This window comes from Anomalospiza imberbis, unplaced genomic scaffold (genome assembly GCF_031753505.1).
Source record: "Anomalospiza imberbis isolate Cuckoo-Finch-1a 21T00152 unplaced genomic scaffold, ASM3175350v1 scaffold_64, whole genome shotgun sequence".
In the NCBI taxonomy this organism is placed as follows: Eukaryota; Metazoa; Chordata; class Aves; order Passeriformes; family Viduidae; genus Anomalospiza; species Anomalospiza imberbis.
Genome location: NW_027100253.1, coordinates 170646 through 188080, shown reverse-complemented (window position 1 = coordinate 188080; position 17435 = coordinate 170646). Strand labels below are relative to the sequence as shown.

Sequence of the window (17435 nt, the reverse complement as noted above, 5' to 3'; positions counted from 1 at the left end):
CTCCATTGCACTCTTGGAGAAAGCTCTTGGCTGCTTCAAAGCACTGAAAGGCGTGCAGGGCAGAGAGGAGGCCACACCAAACACTGCTCCTGTTTGCACAGCCTCCCCTCTCCGTGTCCCAGAAGGAATTGGATGGACTGTGCTCTTCTCTCCGAGTGTCTCGTTCAGCACGAGCAGCTGAGCACCAGGAGCTGAAGGAGCTGAAGCCTCAGGCCTCAAGAGCTGGGCCTGAGGAGACTTTGTGAGCAAATGAATGCTGCTAACATGGACCTGGCTGAATGCAGCAGATGGAATCATGGAATCACAGAATCCTTTCTGTTGGAAAAGACCTCTGAGCTCACCCAGTCCAGCCGGTCACCCAGCAGGTTCGAGCCCAGCACTAAACCATGTCCCTGAAGTGCCAAGGCCTGGACAATAGCCCTGAGTGAGGCCCTGAGCCAAAGGTGGCCTCTGGATGAACCTTCCAACCAAAGGTTATCTTTGCATCTGCTCACTTGTCACTGTAGAGCAGGACGGGAACGAAAATGACTCCAAATCAAAGGCAAAGAGAATGAACTCCGATCTATTTCAAATGCACCGCTCCATTTATAGAGAACATCGTGCGGACTGATTTCATTGGTCTTAGAGTAAAAACATCTCACACCACTGGTGTGCAGTGAATGACGCACGGTGGCAGAACCTATCTATAAACAATGTGAACAACAAGATAGATTAGAGAATTATTTACATTCTTTCCCAGCTGTCTCCCAGGCTCTCGCCTGGTTAGAAAACCTTCTCTTTTTCTCTCTGACTGAACTGAGAATATCCACACCCTGCTTTCTGGGATTTCTGGCCCTGCCTCCTGTCCCAGAGTTTGGCAATTCCCCTTGCACAGAGTGCTGAGCTCTCCATGACCAGCTCGAGAGGTTTCTCAGCTGTTGCGTCCTGTGGCATGGCACAAGAATCTGCCTCCAATTAGCTCGGGAGCGCAGCTCCAGACACATGGGTTTGGTTGAGTAAATGCTATTTGTTTGGTGGGTAATGATGTTTTTCTAAGCTTATGCTTTATTCATAGCATGAGTGACATTTCTGCAAGAGGTAGTGATGTGTCTCTGGGTCTTAGTTCTGTTCTGGTTTTGGAAAATACACTTCAAACAGCTATAGCATTACACATTAGATAACCGGCGTATGAGTAAAATTACAGTAATAACTAGGGGCTTATGAATTAAATGAAATAAATATAGACACTAGGTTTTAAAAACAACAGGCCTTTACTATGATGAAAGGAATAATTTCGATTCAAGGGTGGAATAGATCTTGGGTTTGAATTTAATTATATGTTACAGTTTTGCAATTATCATTGTTGGATTACTCATGGGATTAAAATGCACATCTTTTAAAATGAAAGGTAGAAATGCAGCTTTTTAAACATTTCATTTCAAGATCATTAGGTACATTATTACCTCAGCTACAAGACAATTTCATTTTTGCTCTGATCCTCTTTGATTTCTAACAGATAGGAAACAGCCTTCAGTAGTCTCTCTTCATTGTGTTTCTTTTTCTGTATTCCCATGTCTCGTCCTAAATTGCTTCTATTGAAGATCTGCAGTGGCCCAAATGACCATATTTGAGCTCTGAATTTGTTGTATCTCTCTTCCTGTTTTTTCTTTTGGCCTGTTTTCAGATTAATAATGTGAGACTAGATAAGCTTCATGGAAAAAAAAGAGTCTATTTCATCATGTTAACCCAATAATACTATCAGGCAGCATCAAACAAACAAGCTGTGTGTTTCTCCAGAGCCCTGAGATGAATACCTTTTTTGAAACATGGAGATTTATATTCCTGTGGGAATGTAAGTGATATCAAGGGCAGCAGATTTTGAGTGCAGCTGTAGTTACCATTAACAGAGGTAAGTATTTGAAGGAATTTTGATATTTCAGCCATGGTTTATTATCAAGGGTCTCTTGTGTGAAATATACCAACCAGAACATAGATGACCATTGATTGCTACATTTGGCTTCATTAAAAAAAAAAAAAAAGGAAGAAATTTCTTAAATGCATTATGTTTTTAATATTTAAGAAGTAAGTTCATGGAAACCTGGAAACTCATACTCAGGTGCTGTGAATCACAAGAGTTTCTTGTGGAACAAAGCACAGCCATCTATACTGTGTGTGTATCTGAGTGTGCGTGGGTTACTTTTTTGTGAATCGTGAATCTTTTCTATCTTTAGATTGTTATTAATAGAAGAACTTTAAAATTCCTTTCACATTGATAGCCAGAATTTTGGATCAAATACATAGAAAGAAATACAGAAGTGTGGGCATTTCTGAGGTTCTAGAGTTCCCCATATGACCAAGCAGTAGAGTTTATAATCTCTGTATTTTAACTTTCCTTGTCCGGTAATATGGACTAGAAAAATAAGATTTGTATATAGAGTCTAAAAGCATAGAAGATTAATAGTTTGAAGTACTGCCTTCAGCTTTCACAAAATTCATGGAGAAGTGAAGACTAACAACATTAAGGAGGTGTTCAATAGCTCTGTGTGATTGACCAAAGCAGTTTCATTAGATTTTCTTTTCCCTCTTTTTTTTTTTTAATAATTTAAGCTGTGCTTTTGCCAAATACCAGTCTCAGAACTTTGCACCCTACATTCTGACAAGAGGCAGCAGTATAAAAGAGGTGGGAAGAGAGGCTTTAGCAATATATTTTCTCCTTTTGCCATTCTCCCAAGGCAAAACCTGGAGTCTTTCTGAAGCCATTGGCCAGCATTTACTCTTAATCTCCAGCCTGTATCTACATATTAATTTTTTAAAAATTGTATTCAATGGATCATGTAAATAAGTCTGCTGTCCAGCAATTATTCATGTAAGATGCAATGCAACCAAATTGTATTGTGATTTTCCTATTGCAAAATCTTGTCCTTTTAAAAAAAATTTCTAATATTTTATTTTTCTGAAGGCAGAGTGGATGCAGACAATGTACCTGCCAAAGTCAGAGAGATTGCAGACAGAGTTTCCAGTTTTTAAGTTTCCAGGGCTTTGTGTATTCAGATTCAGGAATTCTAACTTCGAACATGCAGCCATTTAATCTTGCAAAGACAAAGGTTGTATTGGCATGGAAGCAAATACAGAAATGCACTCTGTAAGGCCATGAAAGAATGTCACTGCATTACAGCAGCCTAACAAGGTATCATACATCAGCTGAAGCATTGTAATTGTCTGTCTGTGCACTTGAGCTTGCCCAGAGCGAGGTAAACATCCATATGCTCCAGGGATTACTCATTAAATGAAGCATTATGGTTTAGTACTGAGAAATCTCTGCTGTCCTTCCATTATTTTCTACTTAAATGATCATTTTCTTCTGCATAACAGTAAGTTTTAATTACGCGATTTGCTGTGTGTGTATGTTGGATGTTTTTCAGTTGCTCATGCAGACTGTAGACAAACACATACATGTGTGCAGACACAACATTTTCCCTGCTATAATTTGGTATTTCTGGCACTTTGCAATAGTAGGGTCAAAGCCAAACTGTAGCTACCTCTGGAAAATCTTACAAGTAGCTGTAATTGAAAAAGGCAGTATAACTTTTCTGTTTTAAAACCTAGTGGAGACTTTTTTTCGGAAAATTGAATGCTTTTCATCATTGCTTCAATGTGAGTTTTTGATGAAGTTATGGAACTTTTGAATGTGTGTATTTTTTGAAACAATTCTGAAACTCATTAGGCAGTAACAGAAATGCCTTTACATTATCGTGATCCACTGCTAACTCAAAATTTGACTTTTGATAGATGTAGTAAAAAGAATGAAATTATTCTGAATTCTAAGTAAGTAAATACAACTAGTTTGATCCTCCAGGATAATTACAGTTTATAATACTGAATTGAAAAGTTTATTGTGGTTGTAAAACAAAAGGAACTTTTTGATAGGGCTTACTGTTGTAGTTCTGTGAGATGCAATCCTTTTGGATATTTCCTACCCCTCATGATTCACTCTGTTGCTAATGAAGCTGTATTCTGACAGGCCTTTAAATTAATGCCTATGCCTGTATGAAGCACAAGTATGGAGTACATAAAGTACAATTGTTTTAAGTATTTATATTTGTCTACTGATGCACTAGAATCTAACAAACTCAAAGGAGGAATCCCTTTCACGAGCTGTAAATTTCAAAAGTTCTGACCTATTGACTTCATGAGAGCAAAAATTCTCCAGTGGGAGTAAGATGTTCATCATGCCTTAACATAAAGTCCAGGAGTCAGGGAAATGCCTGGCTGGAATAAACAAGCAGCTCATCCAGTCTGCCATTCTGGCACCAAGGGCGGGTAAGACCAGATGTTTCAACGGAAGGCATAAATCTTCACAATTTTACTGTTCTGTATTGCAAGATGATGTTTCTTACATCACTCACACCTTGAAACCTGAAGATTAAGAGAGCTTATAACTCTTACTTCCTCATAGTCAGTTTATAACATAAATCTTAAAGCACATTTCTTAAATTATTCAGTAATTTTGAAAGCAGATTTTAAAGATACATTATCAACTGGTGCAAAAGTAAAACGCTTCAGCTGCTGGGTGCTGGGATGCCTTTTCCATCCTACCTGCCTGCAGGTACTCACCAGTTCATGTGTGGGAACCCTTCTGCTACCAATCCTGAGCCACTGATGGCTGTGAAACTGAAGGGTTTGTCTTTCACTGATCTCAGCTCTGATTTTGGCCCATGTTTGCCAGCCTTGGCAAATGCTTACTCTGTTGAATTGAACTTAGTTTGTTCAAAGCTGATCCTGGATTCTCACCAAAGATTTAGTTGTGAAATATCTTGTCTTGTGCAGTGACCATAGCAAGATATTTCTCTTTGGCAGCAAACACTCATTAGAACTGATGACTACTATCACCTTCTTAACTTTCTCTTGACCAATTTTCACTTAATTTCCCACTCACTCCGTGAGAAAATTATACAAAATAAATAATGAGGTAGCATGTGTCATGCAGCTAATGTTGAAACAGTTGGATGAGCATCAAACTAAATCCGAATTTTCCTTTTTTTATTGCCCAATGGGAGCTACTTTCTGGCTAATGTTATGAAGGTGGTGGTGTATGAGGGGAAATTAATACATTATCACATTGCACTATTGGTATTGGAAGTGGTTCTTCACACCCTGGGTAGCAGACATATAAACTTGTTTGCCAGATGGTGTTGCAGATGCAAGAATTTTACAAGGGCTCAGAGGGATGCTGGACAAGTACTTGAAAGTGATATCTACTTGGGGGTTGCAAAATAGACAGGCCACAATAGGCTCAGGAAATCTCCTGAGCTGAAAATAGATGGAGAGGAGGGGGGGCACTAAGGGTAGGGAAATATCGTATATAAATGTTCTATATTTTTTCTTCTTGCTGTTGAAAAGAGACCACTAGACTGGATGAGCCTTCAGTTTTGCCATTACAAACATTTTTGTATTCTTATTTAAGTAACAAGTTGTTGTGTGAGAGGATTTTTCTGGAACAGGAAATTAATGTTGAAGGTGGAGAAAACCCAGAACTGCTTAAATGTAGAAAATTAGTAATATGTTTTGTGATCCATATTGCTAAGGAAAGAAAAATGAGAGACCACTTTAATGCTGAAAGAATATCAAATGTGAATACTTTCTCAGTTACTGACTGCCTAAGTTTGCAGTCTTGCCTTTTTAGCTTTTATATTTCACCTTATATTACCGTCAGGAATAGATCTTCATTGTTTTGTGGTGACTTCTACTGGTAGTTCACCAGGTACATATATATGCCTTCACATATAGAAGGCATTTTCTGGTCTAGCTCTCTGTCTCCTACATCCTACATGCTTCTTTCTGTGGTAGAACTTAAGTTCCGTAACTTGCACTACAGTACACATATACTATTGATAAAGGAAAAAACGGCTGTAGCACTATGTCTGCTAAAGATATTCTTCTTTTTCAGAAAGCAGATCCTTATGTGGAACAATTAAAGGAGACATGGTCAAGTTATAGTTCATGGGTCAGTTTAGTGACTCATGATACTGAAATTTTTTATGCACTTACTTTAATCCTGTTTTTTTCATTTGTCTCATCCTTCATTGGGGTTGGCCTTGCATGCTGAATTCTTTTCTTTTTATTGCTTTATGGTTTTTAATGTCTGCACAAACTCCTCTGAAAAACAAGAGTGTGGTTGAGGTGCCTCTAAAGAAACAGAGATGCCAGGGCTTGAGTGGGCTTTTTGAATTCACTCACTCTGCATGTCCTGACTACCAGAGCTGGGTTATAACTTGTAAAAGTCACTAGAAACAGCTGACTTTCTTATCATCCATAAAATTTAAATTTGCATCTGGCAGACTTTTTGTTGCCAAAAAAGTTTAGGAAAAAAGTTACGGTTATCATTGTTACTATTGCCCTTCTTAATTTTATTAGGATTAATGATGATGGTGAAAATTATAACTGTCCTTACTCCCAGAATTGCTCTACTTGATATTAAGAAGACCAAAACTCTGCTGCAGTGGTTTCTTTTGCATGTTTTACTGGGTAATATCAGCTACAGACTTTTATCAGCTGTCTGAAGTTACTGCTTGCTGATCATTAGCATGACTACAACCCATGAGTTTATAGATATCCTGAGACCATTCAAGAATAAGTTCTGCGAGAAGGTATTTTTCCAGAAAATCTATCTGTAAGGAAAACGGCTTTTTGCATCCTGCCAGTGTATTAGTGGTGTGAGACAATAGCAATTCAACAGTCATTTTCTTGGTACTAGTTATTAGTCATCTTTGTTCTTTTGAGGAGATATTTTCAGTGGTTTGGGTTTGGGTTTTTTTTTGGTTTGTTTTTTTTTTTTTTTGGCATTAATGGCACTTCTGTCACTATCTGGCTTAGTCAATTACAGATCTCCAGAATAACAAAACTCACAGTTTGCATGTATGTCTCTGTTTTTTCTTGGGGTCCGGAGAAATGTGACTATTCTGCATTTCCTAGAAAGGGAGTTGTGAGACCTCAGCCCTCATTGCACATTACACAGAAAAAATCTGTAATGAGCTCTTTCTGTGCCTCAGGAGGAGCACAAAGCAGCTGGAGCGGGACTAAGAGTCCAGACAGCTGAGCTCAGTGGGGATGGAGGATGGTCAGCACTAGAGAGAAAATGTTCGATAGCTTGTCAATTCATGACCCTGAGGTCCGAGAGGCTTCCATTCCCTCGGACAAATGCTGATCCCCATTAATATGAATGGTTGAACTTCATTTGACATCAGTCAGTCCAGGGTCTGAGTGCAAGTACATTATTCCCCGTGCCATTAATGCAAGTCACATACCCCAGCTAGGCAGATAAGGGAAATAGAATTTTCAGTAGTCATTGTTGTTTTGCTTTGCAGTACTGTGTGGAGGTGGTCAACTCCTCATGCTTGATTATCTTCAAGATATTTGTTGCACTTTATAAAGTTCATCGGCAAACTTGTGCTTGCTTCTTAAAAGTAGTCTGCTGTGTCATGTAGCCCATTTGACTGGGTAGAAAGAAGCATGTCATGTTTAAGATAGTGACACTGATAATTAGCTGTTACTATCTAATTCCACTTCTTTTTTTCACTTCAATTCCTCCTAGAATATCTAGTGAGTACATTTAGCATCAGTTTCCCCAGCAGAAATAGTAGGCACACATTTTCTTTACAATGACTCCATGATGTATGTACTAGTTACTGTTATATTTTAAGTTGAATGTATGAAAGGTATTATATAAGTTTTGAAAACTACCTTAATAGTGTTTTATTCTTCTCTAGGCACAGGAATTTTGATTTTGTATTGTGATTTAAATAGACAATAACTAAAAGTGAAGGCTTTAGTTTCTTAATTGGTTGTCACATATTTTAGGGGTGGTTACCATTTAGTTTGGTAAAGGATCCGAAGACTCAGATTCCTTTTGAACAGCCAATATCTATTTTTTCTGATGATTTATTCATAGCAGTTAGGTTTTTGCAATTCCTTGTGAGGAAATTGCCCTTCATAGGATCTGTCTATGTAAGGTTGTTGTATAATGCATGCTCATTTGCTTAGTTGTATTTGTAAGCTCCAGCTGTGCCCATCACTTGCTAAATCTGTCATTAAAGGATTTTGTTTTTAATTCTGCCTGGCTTTGTTTTCAGATGTCTCTGAATTCCTTCCTGTGTTGAGTCACAGCTGTGAAAAGCGAAATCTCCCTCTTTAATTCAAGGGGTCAGTGGTTTAAAAGCACTAAAGCCTGGTGGGGAACAGCTTAAGGAAGGTAGTTAATCATAGTGACCCCAAGACTTCATAAACTTACACAAGGCTCATCTGACAGGCAGAGTCCTGGATATCTTCAAGCCCTGGTTTCTTTGAGGAGTAACTGTTTTGCCAGGGAGTGGAATCCTCTATGGAACAAGCACCAGTGATGGGTCTTTGCCACCTGCTCAGCTGTGGCTATAGAAACACAGCTTAATCTTCTCCACCACATTTCTTTTTCTAGCTAAGCCAGCATGGAGCCCAATTCCTTTCTAGTAGTTTTTTTTCCCTGCAATGTTGAGAAATATTTAATGTGGTAACTACAATGGCTTCCACTTCCTGGTGTCACTGGGACATAATAGACTGGCAGGAAAGAGCTGCTGATCTGGATAGAAAAGAGAGGTCAGGAGGGAACACACAGATGGTCTTGTGTGCTGGGCGAGCAGAAGTCATTGGCGTGGTTTGGGTGTCAATAATTCATCCAGTGGCATTTTTCACCCAGCTTCTTCAGACTCCAGTGGGGAAATCTTGGAATAAATCCCCCTCTTGTCTCCGTGCAGGCAAAAGCCTTATTTCACATACCATGTTAATAACTGTGACACTCAGCTGTGGGCTTAGTTTTCACGGGATGGGCAAACCAGGACCATGTGGGTGAACTGTACGTGGAAGCTGTGAGATACTGAATTAAGTGATACAGCTAATGCAGTGCCTGTACCTATGCTGTGTGTACTCCACTTGTCCTATGCACACATTGCTGTTCTTGGTACAGGGGTTGATTATCTGCCTATGGATCAGTTCTTGAATTGCTTCAGCTTTTGGACAGTGTTATAAAAGACAAGTGATCCTGTTTTCAGTCAGATTTTAATAGTGAAGTAGTTAATTCGTAAGCAGCTCAGGTAGACATTGCCCTTATCAGAAGAGTCTTTGGGAAGAGAAGGTCACTAGAGAGTAGAAAAAGTCATTTGATGGCTGTCAGACATCCAAGTTTAAGTGGAAGGGTGTTGGATGTTGAGCAAGACCTTCAGTGTGTGATTCAGTTCAGTTATTAATTTGTCCATTAACTGCTAAAGGAAATAGTAGAAAAATTAGGATTGAAGGAGACATGAGGAAGTCATATGATTTTATTTGTATTTCGAAGGATGGATAACTTCAGCTTTGGATTAGATTGCTTAGAGCTATGTCCAGTCAAGCTTCAAATGTCTGCAAAGATGGAGAATCCACAATTTCTCTGAGCTCCTGTTCCAGTGTTGACAATCCTTTCATTCCCTGAGGAATGAAACCTCAGAAGTCCCTCAAGATTGAGATTGCCTCATCATCTTAGGGGACAAATGACTTAGGGGAAAAGGAAATGAGAAGTGTTTTACATCCTGCCTTTTTAATATTGGACTTCTGGTTATGGAAACTAACTGGTTAACCATCTAAATTTTTTCCTTTTTTTCAGTGAAATACTGATTCATCCTTGCACACTGTGTCCTCACAAGACACAGGAAAGTTATTGTGATTTTAAACTAAAGTGGAAGTATTTCTGTGTTGAATGGAGGAGGTGATGCATGAATTCTTGGTTTCTTTTTCAGTATGGCTGTTTCAGATTCCAGGAACTGTCATGATAGCACCCCTCATAAAGCAGCTTAAAAATAGCAAAACAACTGTTGCACCAAATATAAAGTGATTCCTGCTGTGTCACAAACAGAAATGTTTTTGAAGCTCTGAATAGATAGCAGCATGTTGTAACCCTTGAAAATGGTAAAATTGATGATCAGAGGACACAGGGCTGTTAAAGCTTTGATGACCTGCTGTCTGAACCCATACTGGCAGTGTGTTTTTCCTTACACAGCTCTGTGAAGTTCTTTATAGAAAATGAAACTGTGATTGCTTGTAATTTTCTGCAGTTTGCACAAGCACTTAAATCACAAATAAAACACTGTAAAAAGTGGTATGTGAGTCATGGATCTCCCTGCAGGAGTTCCAAGTCTGTTGTCCCTGTGGAGAAGGTTGGCTGTGTGACTAGGGGGATGTGGGTACTGGTCCTGACGGCTAGTGTGATGTTATCCAAGGGATGTCATCTCCGATGGCAGCATTAAAAGAAATCCAGCTACCTCTAACAAGGATAGAGGGTAGAGAATGGAGACATTAAAGCTTTTAAAGTGCTCAGATGCTGTGATGATGAGTACCTGAGGGAAACCCATCAAGAGGAGCAGGTCCCCATTGAGTCAATGACTTGTGTAAGCTCACAAGTGGGATTTTTTATAGAGACTCTGCTGATTCTCTGTCACATATACTCCAAATTTAAATGAAATCAAGTGTTTAAAAAAACCAGGAAGAAAGCAAATGTGTTCAGTCTAACAATAAAATAACTGGGTTATTGGGCCAACAGATGATCACTGCTGTGCAGTGTACACGTTCATATGTGTATCACTTTACATTTTAGCTGCACAAAATGTTGATCCAAAATTAGGTGGACAATGCATTAAAAAAACCCGTCTCCAGTAGACTTCAAGAATATAGTAATGATTTTTTAAATCAATTTGTTGAAAGTGGAAATTAAAATCCTTCTGGCATGTCTTTCCCTATAGTGTAGTTTATATATGAAATCCTGCAGACTGTGCTGCACAGAGTTCACTGACAGTGCATCAAATAATGAGGCCATACGTTGATGAAAGGAATTTTAGTAAAATATGCCATTGGATATACAGCAAACAGATTTGATCAAAGCCCAGCTGCCGTATGAAGTACACATTTTTTTAACCATTACTAAACTGCATTAGCCTGAATTATTTTGAAAGTTATGATTTGACTTCTACACAGCTGACAATAAACTAAATAGTACTGGCAGTTAAGGAAACATGCTTTCAGGATTTGTAAAATAGAAAAAATAAAAAAAAAATTTATTATATTAAGATGCCAACTACAACGTGCAGTTGCCTCTACTCAACATTTGTAACATTCTGTTTTTATCGGAGAGTCTCACAGACTTTAGATTTTTATTTTTTAATCATTGCTGGAGAGGTAAGTGCAGTGCTTGGGTCAGGTACAAATTCTGCACTCAGGGAATGTGCCCCGATAGGGTTTGATCCTCAGCGGGGACAATGCATGGCAGCGACCGAGGGGATTCCTGTTCCCCTGTGTAGGAGTCCAGACTCAGGGTCTGGGCTGACCAGGGCAAAGTTCCCGTGTTTGGACAGGCTCAGGGGCTGCCCCCGGGGAGCGGGGGGCTGGGCGCGGGAGCGAGCGGGCAACGGAAAAACGGACACGGGGACAAACGGCCCCGGAGCTTCAGTTGCAGCGGCAGCAGCGGCAGCAGCGGCAGCAGCGGCAGCAGCAGCGGCAGCGGCAGCACATACTCTATTGAGTCCCTCTCGCATCTCCTCTCCCTCTCCTGCTGTCCCGCACCCTCTCCCGCTCTCCCTTTCCCGTTGTCCCCTCCTCTCCCAGTCTCCCTCTCCCCCTGCCGGGCCATGTCCCCAGCCCGCCCCCGGCCCCCGGCGGGGCTGCCCCGTCCTCATCCCCGTCCCCGTCCCCGGCCGTCCCGCCGGGGTCTCGTCTCCGCCCGGCTCTGGCCGTGCTGGCGGTGGCGCTGCTGGGCGGGCATCAGTGCCTGGAGCTCGGGCGGCACTGCCGCCCTCTGGCTCCGCCTGGCCCGAGCCCGGCCCCGGCCCCGACGTGGGCTCCAGTCCCGGCCCCGGCCCCGGCTCCTCCCGGGCCCCGCGGAGGACACAGGCGGCGCGGCCGCTCCCGCCGCCCCCGCTGCGGCTTCCCCGGCCCGAGCTCCGCCGCTCGGCAGCGCGGCCGTCGGCCCCGAGCCGCCGCTGTCCCGTTCCAGGGACAGAACGCCTGGGGAGGGCCGGCCCGGGGCGCTCGGGGGGCGCTCGGGGGCCGCTCCTGGCCCCGGGCCGAGCGCTGACAGCCGCGTCCCGCCCGCAGGGAAGGCGCAGGAGGAGGCCCTGCAGGAGCGGTACCGGCTGGGTTCGCTGCTGGGCAGCGGCGGCTTCGGCAGCGTCTTCGCAGCCACGCGGCTCTCGGACGGCGCCCCGGTGAGCGGCGGGGCCGGCGGCGGGCGCAGGAGGAGGGGGCGGAGGAGGAGGAGGATTAGCAGGAGGAGGAGGAGGAGGTGGAGGGGGCGGAGGAGGAGGAGGATGGGGCCCGGCGGGGCGGGCGGCGCGCTCAACCCACTGCTCTCTCTTGCTTGCAGGTGGCCATCAAAAGGGTGCCACGGAACCGCGTCCGGCACTGGGGCGAGCTGGTGAGTGAGCGGGGCCAGCGGCAGAAGCCGGGCCGTGCCGGGTGGCGAGGAGCCGGGGCCCGGCAGGGTGGGAGCCACCGGGAGCCCTGCAGGGAGAGCGGGCATGGGCTGAGCGGGGCATGCAGAGCATCCCGGGCTGGCTGAGGGGTTCCCCAGCCCTGGCACGGCCTCAGCCCCACTGACGGCATCGCGTTCCTCCCGCAGCCCGACGGCACCAGCGCACCCCTGGAGGTCGTGCTGCTGGACAAGGTGTCCTCTGGCTGCACTGGTGTCATTCAGCTCCTGGAGTGGCTTGAGCTCCCTGACAGCGTCGTGCTGGTGCTGGAGCGTCCGGAGCGGTGCCAGGAGCTGTCGGGTTTCCTGGCGGAGCGGAGGTTCCTGCCGGAGGAGGAGGCGCGGGGGCTGTTCCGCCAGGTGCTGGAGGCCGTGCGGCACTGCACCAGCTGCGGGGTCCTGCACAGGGACATCAAGCCTGAGAACATCCTGCTCGACCTGGCCACCGGGCAGCTGAAACTGATTGACTTTGGCTGTGGCGCCTTCCTCCAAGACACAGCCTACACCCAGTTTGCAGGTGAGCCCTGCCGGGGGATGCTCCTGGGCATCTCATGGCCCAGCCGGGGTGCAGCCCCGGGGCTCCCCCTATTGCAGCCAGGATGGGATTAATGCTGGAGCCAAGCTGATTTGGGTGGGGGTGTGAGGGGGACCAGCTCCAGCCCTGCCGACAGCCTTCAGCACCCACTGTGGCCTGGGCTAAGGCTGGAGCTGGGGCAGCCAGCCTGACAAAAACCCCAGTGGGGGTAGCAGAGAGGGGGGTCTGACCCTGTGCCCTGGATGGTTTGGTGTGCAGGCGAGAAGGGCTTGGACTGCTCTGCTCCCATTGTTTGCATTGACTGGTTAACATTTTTGGGGGGCCGTGCAGGCGGGGAGTAGAGCGGGCTTTCTCCACCACTGGATGAGTTTTGCTTTTGTGTGTCATGGTTGGGCCTTCCCAGGATTTCTGCTGCCCTCTTCCAACACCAGTGGCTTCTTTTCCAGCCCCAAGTCTGTACACAAGTCCCAGTTGCTGGTGAGAGGGCAGCAGTCACCCTGTGTGCCACTGGGGCAGCCCCCACATGCCATGGGGTGCTGGGGCCAGGCTCTGGGAGCAGCAGCGTCCCCCTGATGAACTCTGTCTGTGTTCCACAGGAACCCTGTCCTACAGCCCACCAGAGTGGATCCACCACCAACGCTACCACGGCGAGGCAGCGACGATCTGGTCCCTGGGCCTCCTGCTGTACCACCTGGTCATGGGGAAGCACCCGTTCAGGAGGGGCCAGGAGATCATCTGGGGGCGGATCTTGTTCCCACGACGGCTCTCTCAAGGTGGGTCCTCATCTCTGGCCATGGGGGCAATACCAGTGCTGGGAGACAGCAGCAGCTCATGAGCATCCTGCTCTGGCAGCTGCTGAGGAGGTGGCACATGTCCTGCTCTCCTGCTCTCCTCCAAACACAGAATCCATGGGGAAGTTTAGGCCCAGCTCTGGGCACACCCAGCATGGCCTGGGCATGGGAACAGGGGGGCAACTTCTCCAACTGACTGGTGATTTCTGGTTTGTTTCCCCAGAGTGCCAGGATCTCATTAAGAGGTGTTTGTCCATGCAGCCCTTGGACAGGCCATCCTTAGAAGAGCTTTTCCGTGATCCATGGGTGCAGGGTGGTCTTCTGCCCTAGAAGATGGGAGAGATCAACGTGCACAGTTGGATCCAGGGGCCTGGCAGGTAACAGCTCCACACTTGTCCTGGCAATCAGTGGCAAAGCCAACCAGACTGGTTTTGTCCTGCCTGTGTCACTGCCCAGGGGTCATCAGATGGGAACACGCAGCCCTTGTGCTGGAGCTGAGCTGCTCTGCCCAGCACTGGTGGCCACCATCTGAGCTGGTTTTGCTTGTCCTGGTTCCCTGACAGCTGGGGCCCTGGGCAGAACCTTGACAGCCTGGGCTCACCTCAGGGAAGGAGGAGGCGGCCCTGGAGAAGCTGTACCAGGTGGGGCTGCTGCTGCTGGGGACAGTGAGGACGACATCAAAAATGACAACCTCTTCCTCCACCTGGTCACCGGCAGCTGAGGATGATGGACTTTGATTCTGGCGCCTTCTCCAAAGCCAGGCTCCACAGGGAATTTGCAGGTGAGTCCACACGCAGGGGGATGCTCCCAGATTTGGGCATTGCACAGCCTGGCCGGGAACCAAAGCTTCCCCCTTTGCTGGGGAGGATGCAGCTGATCCTTCAGTCGGCTGCCAGGCTGCTTTTGGCAAGGCTGGGGGGATGGGCTGGGGTGCTGATGAAATGGGAGTGGGCTCCTGGCCCTGCCAACAGCCCCAGCACCCACCGTGCCCCGGGCTGGGGCTGGGGCAGCCAGCCCGACACAAACAAACCCCCATGGTGGGAGCAGAGGTGGGACTCCAGAACCTGTGCAGGGGCTGCTTTGCTTTGCAGGCAAGGAAGGGCTTGGGCTGCTCCACTGCCCCTGTTTGCTTTGGGATCACCGTTATTTTGGAGGGCAGTGCAGGGGGGAAGGGAGAAAGCCTGGCCTTCCCTCACCTGTGGGTGGGTTTTTCCCTGGCCTGCAGGGGTTGGGCCTTCCTTAAGCCCCTGACAGAGATAAGATTTTTGACCTTTTTTCTTGTTCCCCTTTTTGTCTGTAATCTATTTTCAATAATTTGTTGTGTGTTTTTCTAGAGGAAGCGTTCGAGGTGGGGTCCAGTTTGGATGGGGAAGTGCTTGGGAGCAGCTGGGGCGTGGATGGGCCGTGCCCTTGGAGAAGGCTGAGGACATCGTTTGGGACCAGCTTTTCTTCCAGCGGAGGATGGCGTGAGGTGGGTCCGGTCTGCTTGGCATGGTGGGATCAGAGCTTTGGGGAGATGGCAGCGAGCACAGGAGCATCCTGCTCTGGGCAGCTGCTGAGGGCTGGATGTGCCGTGGCTGGCTGCAGGCTGGGCACATGTCCTGCCCTCCTGCTCTGCTCCCACAGGCAGCAGGGATGGGCAGCTCTGGGCACAGCTCTGGGCACGGCCAGCATGGCCTGGGCACCGCGGGCGGCTGGGACAAGGGGACAGGAGCCTTCAGCTGACGGGCGCTTTCTGGTTTCTCTCCTTGCAGCCGGGCTCTGCGGGTGCTGAGGCTGCTCTGGGCTCTGCCAGGGCTCTGCTGGAGCTCAGCACTGGGCTGCAATCAGCCAAAGAAGAAATGGGGTGACCTGCAGCACAGACCTGCTTGAGCATTTCAGCAACACAGCTCAAGTTTGCAGAGTGTACACCTTCAAGGGCAAACATGACACCACCCAAAAATTAAACTTGTTCAATAGCTTCTGAAATGAAATCAATCTGGGATGACCCCAAATGACATTTTGCAGCTTGCTCAAGCTGTAGCTCAGCCCTTCTCTGAACTGTTCTCTCCCCCACCTGCCTTTTACTTCCCAACTGCTCCCTCTTGTCCCCCAGTGAGTTCCCAGCCCATGGCAGTCTCCATCACACTGTTGCCTTCCTTGGTGCCCCTCACCATGAGGAAGGCCGAGCCCCAGGCTTAGGGACTCATCCTGTCACTTGCTGAGGAGCAGCAATGTCTCAGAGGTCCAGTGGGATTTTAGTGTCATTCAGAGCTGCTTTCCAGCCCTCAGCTGTCCTCACTGCTGAGTTCCCACTCCCTTTTCCTCGTCCTTGCAGCAGGATGAGCTCTGTGAATCCCCTTGAGCCTCCCCACTCTGCCCAGCCCACGCACCCACCTCAGTTATGCTGAAGCTGCAGCTTCTCTGTCTCCTGTGGCACACCAGTCCAGTCCCCTGTGCGGGGAGCCCCAGCCCCAGAGCACAGCACTCAGCAGTGCACTCCAGGCTGGAGCAGCTGCCCTGCAGCCCTGGCTTGGCTCTTTGTGGCAAGGGAATGCTCCCTGTTTGCAGCTGTCCCTGCAGGATGGCCCCAGGGCAGAGCCCAGCCGGGCTCCCACTGCAGCCCCTGAAGCATGGGGCAGACAGTGGTCCCAGAGCTGGGGTTCACGGGGAGCACCCGGAGCTGTGGCTTTCAGTCAGTGTTGGCAAATGTTGTGTTCTCATCTCCTGCAGCCTGTGGGGAAAGCAGCCTGTGCTGCCAGGCCTGTGTGTGCCAGGGGCTCTTGGATGTCTCTGTACCCATGGACAGAAGGCTCTGTGTGTGCCAGGGGCTCTTGGATGTCTCTGTATCCAGGGACAGAAGGCTCTGTGTGTGCCAGGGGCTCTAGGATGTCTCTACCCATGGACAGAAGGCCCTGTCTATGCCAGGGTTTCCATAATGTCTCTGTACCCATGGGTATGGAATAGCATGGACACTGAAAGTGTCAGTCCCGTTGCTTGCACGCTCCTTCCTTTGTGCACAAGACACATCCAGGCACACCCCCATGTACAGATACATTAAAAGGACAGGGAGGGACAGAGATTTCCCACAGTACTCCAACTTTGGCATAACTCACCTTTTAGCTGGTGGCCAGGGGATTTTTTTCCCAGCTCTGTGTGAGAAGGTGTCCAGGAGCTGAAGCAGCAGCATTTAGAAGCAGTTTCAGGATTTCTAGGCAGGAAGTGGAGCTGACAACCATCCACGTAACTTGCCGTATTCATCAGGATGTGCTGCTGGTTCTTTGGGAATATGGCCCAATGGAGAGACGAGACTTGGAAAAATCCCAGCTCTCTGTGGGTTTGTTCAAAGGGGGAGCAGCAGAAACACTTTGTGTGTGCTTTGGGGACACAAGGTCCAAGGAGCTGCGGTGGCAGAGGGTGACCTGGGCTGGTGGCAGGTGAAGTCCTGGTTCATGGCATCCCAGAGTGGCACAGGACAAAGCTCCAAGCACTCCCAACCCCACTGATGAAGTCTTTGTGATGCTGCACATCCTATAGGAAAAGCTGCTGTCACACAATGCACTGGGATTTCTAAGTTTCATTTTAATTACTTTAGGTCCAAGTTTCAAACTGCAATGTTTTTGTTCTCAAG

General features: G+C 47.0%; 1 long non-coding RNA gene across 1 annotated transcript; it reads left to right on the top strand.

The window, feature by feature from the left end:
• The first annotated feature begins 15164 nt into the window (after positions 1 to 15164).
• On the top strand, positions 15165 to 15798 carry LOC137467454 (uncharacterized). The gene is made up of 2 exons (XR_010995511.1): positions 15165 to 15296; positions 15580 to 15798. It is a non-coding gene; the product is annotated as an uncharacterized lncRNA (long non-coding RNA).
• The last annotated feature ends 1637 nt before the right edge of the window (positions 15799 to 17435 follow it).